The sequence below is a fragment of the Momordica charantia genome (genome assembly GCF_013281855.1).
Source record: "Momordica charantia cultivar OHB3-1 chromosome 6 unlocalized genomic scaffold, Mcharantia_2.0 BLBB01000006.1, whole genome shotgun sequence".
Taxonomy (NCBI): domain Eukaryota; kingdom Viridiplantae; phylum Streptophyta; class Magnoliopsida; order Cucurbitales; family Cucurbitaceae; genus Momordica; species Momordica charantia.
Window position 1 is genome coordinate 9,275,068 of NW_028275164.1, and position 8,455 is coordinate 9,283,522.

Consider the following 8,455-nt stretch of genomic DNA (forward strand, 5'->3'; position numbering starts at 1 on the left):
GAAGAGTTCTGTTGTGGATCGTCAACCCACAAACAACCTTAGGTGTCATGGGGTGGCACATCCAAATATTTTGTTTAGGGGGCTTGATAGAATGTAACTTAAATAATTAATCTTCAAATTATAGATTTATTTAGACTCTGTAAAACTTAAATTAAAAATTATATAAAAGAATAATAATAAAATCTTGAAAACTTGATAATTTTCGAGGACTTGTTGGTCAAAGGGGGAGGTCCTGATGTCGGGACGGAGCCCTATATATATATATTTTTTGATACAATAATTTATATAAAGAACGTTACAACTTGTAAAATGGAAAAAAAAAATTGAAAAGGCAAGTAAGTCAAAAAGGACCATGGATAGATAGATATAAAATTCATAAAATTTAAAAGAAAAAATGTAATGGTGGCACCATATTTTTTGTTCACTTTTAAAAACAGACATATTTATATAATTTTTAATGAATATAAAATTATATTTATTATTTACATATAGTAATTTTTTGTTTTTTTTTAATTTTTAACTGACATAAATAAAATTGATATATTTATATAAAAAATTTTTCTTTTATATATTTGTAGCTGCGCTGCATTTAAAGAAATAACTAAAAAAATTATATAAAATAAGAAGAGCCGAATTTCGAAATCGACTACATATACATAGAATCTCGAAAACGACTATATATATATATAAAATAATTTATCATTTGCTGTGATTTCATAGATCCGCCCCTGGGTGTCGTGCAACCTTTTGTTCGTGTTCATTCCCTGCCGCAATCGCAAGCTCCACTGCTCCCGCACCCTGCTGAAATTTGTTCAGAGCTTTTGCTATAGAGCTACGGCCGGCCGGGCACAAGCAACTTTTCGATGCCGAGCAAGGCCACACACACCCGCCGCGAATTTGGCATCATGATTATTTGCCGTCATGATCCTTACTGCACCAAACGGATTGTCATAATTGTCCACACAATGGTGATAGCATTCTCATTTGCGAATCATCTGGAGGTTGCATTCTGCACATCAATTCGCATTAGTTGATGCACATTCTTTGTTTACATTCATTGGAGATCATTAGCATAAGCAAAACAACAAGATTAATGCATACATAACAGTATTAAAATTTCAGAAATTGCCGTGTCACACATCTTCTCCATGATTGTTGGAAATATATTAGGACTACATGAATTATTAACAAATGGTATCAGAGTCATAGTCTAAAGGCTAATTATTGTATGGGTGAAATCTTCAAATTCCAAAATGGATTTTTGGATGAACCTCATACTGGACAAAAACCGTTTGAACTTGAACAAGACAAGTTAATTTATCAAGTAGTGGAGATTGATCGAGGTAATTTCCACAATGTTTGATTTTTCTAGTAGTGCTTTCTCTAGGCACTACAAAAAATGTGAGTTTTAATGATGCGTACTGCCCATCATTAAAAGGAAACGATCGGGCGACCAACATTGTTTCAAGTGTCCTTATTTTGATTTGATAACGATCACTTTTAATGTCCATCATTGATTGTCACTAAACATGCGTCATTACCAATATCAACATAGCTCAATGACAATTGACATGTACTTCTTCATTCGAAATCGGTGGTTCGATCTCTCATATCACCAAATTGTTGTACTAAAAAAAGAACGCGCGTCATTACGTGTATCATTAAATGTGTGCCATTATATATGTGTTATTATATATGTCATCAATATTCGTTTTTATCACAGTAAAATGGTCGCCATTATTTGTGTAATAATTAAGTATAAGAAATGGTTGGTTCCCACGTCACTAACCAACAATAGTTCCTTCTTTGCTGAATCTATGCACAATAAATAATGTCTTAATAGTATTGTATATTTCCAACCATTAACTTGAAAGATTCTTTCATATTAATGAAAATGTCCACTCACCTTTTTCATTATTGGAAGGACTTTTAATAGTATTTATACAGATACAAGACTTTGAGAAATATTATAACCACTAACAGATACAACAACTAATTTTATAACAGAAAAGTAAATATAGTAGTAATCAATTTAATATCCCCCGCAAATGAACAGCCTAAGGAAGCATGAGTTTGGCTTTGAAGAACTCCAGTCTATCACAAGTAAGTGGTTTAGTCAACATATCAACAAGCTGCTGAGTACTAGGAACAAACTGCAATGTAAGATCTTTCTTTGAAAGTCAATTTCAATGTGTTTTGTTCGACTATGAAAGACCAGATTTTTGGCAAGCTGAAGAGCGGAAAGATTGTCATAGTATAGGACAGGCGGGTAAGGGCTGAAGAGACGAAAATCTTTAAGAAGCTGTCTTAGCCACGAAATTTCAACAGCAGTTGATGGCGAGAGCTCGGTATTCAGCCTCCGTAGAACTCCGAGAAACAGTGGTCTGTTTCTTAACAGCCCAAGATATGGGATTTGAGTCCAAGAAAACAACAAATCCAGTAGTGGATCGTCTATAAGAGGGGTCACCAGCCCAGTCCGAATCAGAAAAGGCTCGAAGCCTAAGAGCTTCATCAACAGAACCACCTTTCTTAAACAAAAGACTGACATGAAGAGAACCATTTATATAGCGCAATACCCGTTTGGCTGTAATCAAATGAGATGAAAAAGGGGCATGCATATGTTGAGACAACTTCCTAACAGAAAAGGCGATATCTGGTCGACTAAACGTGAGATATTGCAAGGCACCAACCATAGCCCCATAATTATGAGCATCCTCGACAGTACATGGGGAACCAACATCAGATGGAGCAGTAAGAGCAATAGTTGTATGACAAGGTTTGGAAGCAAGCATACCAAACCGAATAAGCACATCGCGAGCATACTTAGCTTGATTAACATATATCCCAATAGAAGAATGGCTAACTTCAAGCCCAAGAAAATACCGCAAGACACCCAAGTCAGTCATTTCAAAACGTAAACGAAGCTGAGATATCAACTGCTGATCAATATAAACATGATGACTGCCGATAATAATAATGTCATCGATATACAATAGGAGATATGTGATAGAGTCATCAAAATGCTGCACAAAAAGGGACGAATCAGTATGTGAAGCTTCAAAACCAAGGGTTATTAAATGAGAGGTAAAACATTCAAACCAAACCCAAGGAGCTTGTTTTAAACCATAGAGTGACTTTAAAAGCTTGCACACATAATGAGTATGAGAAGAACTAACAAACCCTTGAGGTTGTTGCATAAACACCTCCTCTTGAAGTTCACCATGGAGAATGGCGTTTTTAACATCCAATTGATGGAGAGACCAGCCATACTGTGCAGCAAGAGAGAAAATAATGCGAACAGTGAGTTTCAATTGACAACTGGGCTAAAGGTTTCTTCATAGTCAATACTGCCTCTTGATGAAACCCCTTGGTAACCAACCTAGCTTTATGTCTAGCAACACTTCCAACGAGATGATGTTTAACACGATACAACCATTTGCAGCCTATAGCTATTTTACCTGCTAGGAGAGGAGCAAGAACCCAAGTATTTTGCCGAATTAAAGCATCATATTCCTCAGCCATGACATCTCTCCAGAGAGACAACTTAAATGCCGCAATAAACGAAGTAGGTTCAACAGAGGAACTAGGTAGAGAGGTTTCCATGAACACTTTCCTCTTGGAAATACCCGAGTTAGCATGAGTCTGCATAGGATGAGTATTATGTGGTATAGTCACTACTGAAGGAGAATTTATCCCAGAAGTTGCAAAATCAGGAATCAACGGATCTGAAGCAGAGATCATAGGCATGACCGGACAAGGTGAAGAAGGTGTAGGAGTTGGTAATGAGGGATGTAATAAAAGAGAGGTATAATTTGGAGGAATAGGTGTAGTGGAATGGAAATTGGGTTCAATAGGTGAAGGAGATGGAGGATGAGGTGAAGTATGCGGGATAAGGGGCAAGGTTGGTATGATATTAGATTGGGCTGATGGATAGGAGACGTGGAAGGTAAAATAGGTGGAATGGGAGGCATGGTAGGTGACAGAGGTAAAGGATCAGAGGGGAAAAAAAAAAGAAAAAGGAAGTTGATACGAGGAAGAGGAAGGAGGAGAATTAGCAGGTGAAGAAGGAAGAGAAAAAGGAAATAGAGACTCATCAAAAATGACATGGCGAGAGGTATAGAGTCGACCATTGCTCATGTTGTAGCACAAGTATCCCTTATAATCTAACGGATAGCCTAGGAAGAGAGCTAGGAGATGATTTCGATCAACCAAAATTCTGAAACTTTCCTCTGCCAGTAAAACCGCGACCTTGCAAAATATTGGGATTTACATTCTGATGCTTGGAGGGAGTCTGATTTGCAAGAAGAGCAGAGGGAGAGGCAAAAACCTCATCCTTATTCAATTGTTGATTAATCGCAGACGCCTCAGAGACTAGAAGGACATAAAGCTCGTTGAAGGAGATAGGTTGCGAGCGGGTCCTCATTGACGTGCGGAAGGCATTATAATAAGAAGGTAATCCATTTAGGGCATAGATAGTGAGATCTTCATCATCAATTTGAACAGAAACATTGGTAAGTTTATCCTTCAACTCATTGATACGCTGGATATAAGAATCGATCAATTCATCATGCTTCTTGGTAATTGATTGCAACTCTGATCCGATTTAATACTGACAATATTAGTACGAGAATTTGAAGAATAGTGCTGGATTAAGGTTTCCCACACTTCCTTGGAAGATGAACAACCAACCACATAAGCCAACGCAGCAGGAGACAAAGTCGCATTGATGAGGGTCATTAGGACATGATCTTTTGCGATCCAGTCGCTGAATGCAAGATTAGGTGACGGAACAGCATCAGATGAAGAAGCAGCCAAGAACTCAGATGGTTTTGCTGTAGAGCCATCGACAAGCCCGTATAATTTGTGAGCCTTGAGAATAGAAGTTAATTGAAACTTCCAAAGAATAAAATTAGTATAATCAAGGCGAAGAAACACCAAATTACAGATATTTGAAAGCAGAAATATTGGTGCATTGAGATCTTTCGTTGCATTTGGGGTAGAAACCGCCATGATCTCGAATGAGAAGGGCAAAAAAAAAAAAAAAAGATGCCAATGAGTATTCCGACGGGCTATCTGATATTCGAAAAAAAAAACTCCAATGATATTCGAACAAAAAACTGACGCGTGGAAGAAGCGTGGAAATAGGATTAAGACGCTAAGTCCGACGGGTTATCTGATACCATAAAAGATTCTTTCATGTTAATGAAAGAGATAATGTAGAGCTGTTTTTTAAACTTAATTTCACACATGTTTAAAGTTTTCAAATTTTACACTTTTAGATTTGTGCATGTAGGATTTTTGTATAATACCGATCTTATCCTTATTTATTACATTTACTTTTATTATAGTTATTTTTTTTTTTGGAAATTTAAAATATTTGAATCCCTAAATTGTAATCATATTCCTTTAAATATTGTGGGTCCCATACAAAATTTCAACACTAATTGCTTGATTCACTCCTTCAAAAAAGATTTATTCCCATGATTTATCATTATTATTAATGGAAAAATATCCAATTTCATTTCTCTTCGTGTGTAAATTTCCCACCGGTTGTTGGAAGTCACCACCAAAAGCATTTCAGATTTGATTCAACAGGTTCCTCTCCGTTCAAGCAATTTTTCCCCCATATATCCCTATATATCCCTATACACAAAAAGGTAAAGAGTGCAAGGCAACCATTATAAGATATAATGGTGGTGGAGAAAAAACGGAGGTGGGGACCGTAGACGAAGGAGCAGACTGAAACGGAACGATGGTAGAACGGAAACGGACTGCTCAACGACGGGAACAGACAACTCTGCGACGGATACGAAGCCTCTGAGACAAACGAAGTAGACGAATGGAGGAGCAAACGAAATCGAGCTGAATCGTCGAAGAAGGCGCAAGCAGTCGGAAGAATAATCCCGGCGAACTGTGAAGAAGACACGAACTGTCACTATTTTCGAATTTGGGGAATTTGGGGATATTTTTGGAGGTTTTCGAATTTGAGGGATTTGAGGATATTTTTGGATGTTTTGGTATTTTAGCTTCTCTTGGGGAGTATCATTAAGCAAATATCATGAGATTCAAAATATAACCTTCCAATTAATGAATTCTGGAATTTAAAAATCAATTAATATTAATGTGTATATACAAAGTGATAGTTTTGTAATTTAGGTGATGGGTACCATGTTAAATAAGTTTGTTTCATGACAAAAGTGTAGATTTCATACATTCAATCCTTTTATGTAATTAGGATCTTTAAATAGTCTATTAATGTACTAATCTCTTGATGAAAATGCACACTCACCTTTTTCGTTATTGGAAGGACTTTTAATAGTATTTATAAGACTTGTGAAATATTATAACCACTGATAGATACTTACAACCACTCTGATAGATACAACAACTAATTTTATAACAGAAAAGTAAATAGAGTAGTACTCAGTTTAATATAACTTAACAAATTCAGTAAATAACTAGTTCACACCCTCCAAAAGTCTCACTCCACAGTAATAAAAAACTAATGTCATGATCTTTGATCAAAGTTAACTAAAAAAACTAACATAGAATGTGATAAGAATATCAAAGTTCATGAAACTTAATAACACACAAAAATTCAATTACTTACTAAAACAAATGATATCATTCCACGTAAATTTATTAGATATTCATAAATGAATTAAATTTATCCAACCTATAAACTTAAACTTTTGGGTTGAGTGGTGATTTATTAACCCTCTACTAGAATAACTCTAAACTAACCCTATATACATACACATAATCCGGGCATGTTGGATAAGAGCAGACTCTTATTGTTAATTGGGAGTCACGTATCTGTCGAGAGTAGATGAATGAATGATTATTCGGACAAAATACAAGTGGTGACACTTTATTCGAAAGGGAAGGATTGTTAGGATTGCAAGGAGTGCAAACAAAGTCTCACATTGACTAGAGAAATGGGTATTAACAAGGTCGTCTCCTCAAGGAAATAGGTTATAAATTGATTTAGCAACTTCGAGATACAAAAGATTAAAAGTAAAAGATGCTTTGATTCGTTTGCTACATCTAAAAGACATAAAAAGAAAAGTGAACAACAAATCGAATTTCAGATCACACTCCGAAGCATCCATCCAGAAAACATAGAAATTATGCGAAGCTACGAATTGAGAATAAATTGGGGAGGGGCATTTCACTTGCTGTTTTTCTTCGAGATAGCTATCTAAGATTACTCTAAAACACTGATTGCCCAGATATTCACTGCTCTATCTCGAGATACCTAACACATGCTTTTACCCAACTCCCGCGTGATAAAAATAAGTAGTCAAATCAATCTTAAGGCGGAATAGGGTGAACCCCATCCCTGAGTATTCACCTTTCTACTTCAAGAAGAGGAAACTATTGCTAATAGAAGTAAACTCACTCAACAAGGACTCTCCCGAGCCTCAAGTGAGCTAACACACTAAACAAGTTGGTCACACTAATTTAGTGAGATGGCCAATTAAGCACACTTCTATTAAATTAGTTTTTGAAGTTCCAACACATAGCAAACATGGATATTACAGAAAGCTTGACCCCTCTCTCCTCCAGAAGGTGGGGGTTTAGTTCATAATGAAAAAGAGAATATAGATGAAAAAGACATAAGAAGATTTCATCGTTGATGTAGATGGCAGAGAATAAGAAGCTTCCTTAAGAGCACAGCGCGACCCACAAGCAAATAGCACTCTCTCCAGCTCTTTTTTCGATGAAAACCAGTTGCTCAAAAGGGAATTTTCCCTGAATTAGATGCTTCCCAAAATGAATAAAAAATGTCTCTCCCCTCTTGTAGCTAGGACACCCTTTCCTTATATATCTATATCGGATCCATAAAACTTATGGCACCCTTTGGAAGTTGTATGAACGCGGTAACAATTTAAGTCCATCGAGTTATTGCAGTGTTATACGTGTTGGGGCATCCGGGCGACAATAGGCTCCAGCAATCACGCCTCTTCTAACAGCACTCCAGCAAAAACCCCACGACCTTGGCAGCACTCCTCCTGTCCCTAGCTAAATTCTACCATTCCTACATAAACCATCAATAATTGAGCATAAAGGAATTTAAGAATTATAACAACTTGGGCCCACTCAATGAATTCTAACATTAGTGTCTAGTTGCACTATTATTTTTTTCTTCTCTGTTATCTCTATAAGAAAATGATCTTTGTAATAAGTGAAAACACACATTGAAAAGCAATTGAAAAGCAACTCGAATGAGAATTTGATTTTCCTGATCAATCCTATTCCTTGATTTTTTAAAAGCAACTCAAGTAAACAATTAGTTATCAATGTTTCATAACATAAAATGACACTAAATTTAAAATAATAATAATAATAATAAATAAATAAATAAAATGACACTAAATTCATATCTAGCTTAATTAACAAATACTGTTTTAATACCTTCAAATCATACGTGAGCTCTTTGGAAGCATATAAA

The 8,455-nt window shown here is 36.0% G+C and overlaps 1 long non-coding RNA gene across 1 annotated transcript; it reads right to left on the reverse strand.

Annotated features, from left to right (window-relative positions):
- Positions 1-1,861: 1,861 nt before the first annotated feature.
- Positions 1,862-5,301, reverse strand: LOC111021613 (uncharacterized). The gene is made up of 2 exons (XR_015791262.1): positions 3,181-5,301; positions 1,862-3,023 (listed from the first exon to the last, which is right to left on the reverse strand). It is a non-coding gene; the product is annotated as an uncharacterized LOC111021613 (long non-coding RNA).
- Between the last annotated feature and the right edge of the window lie 3,154 nt (positions 5,302-8,455).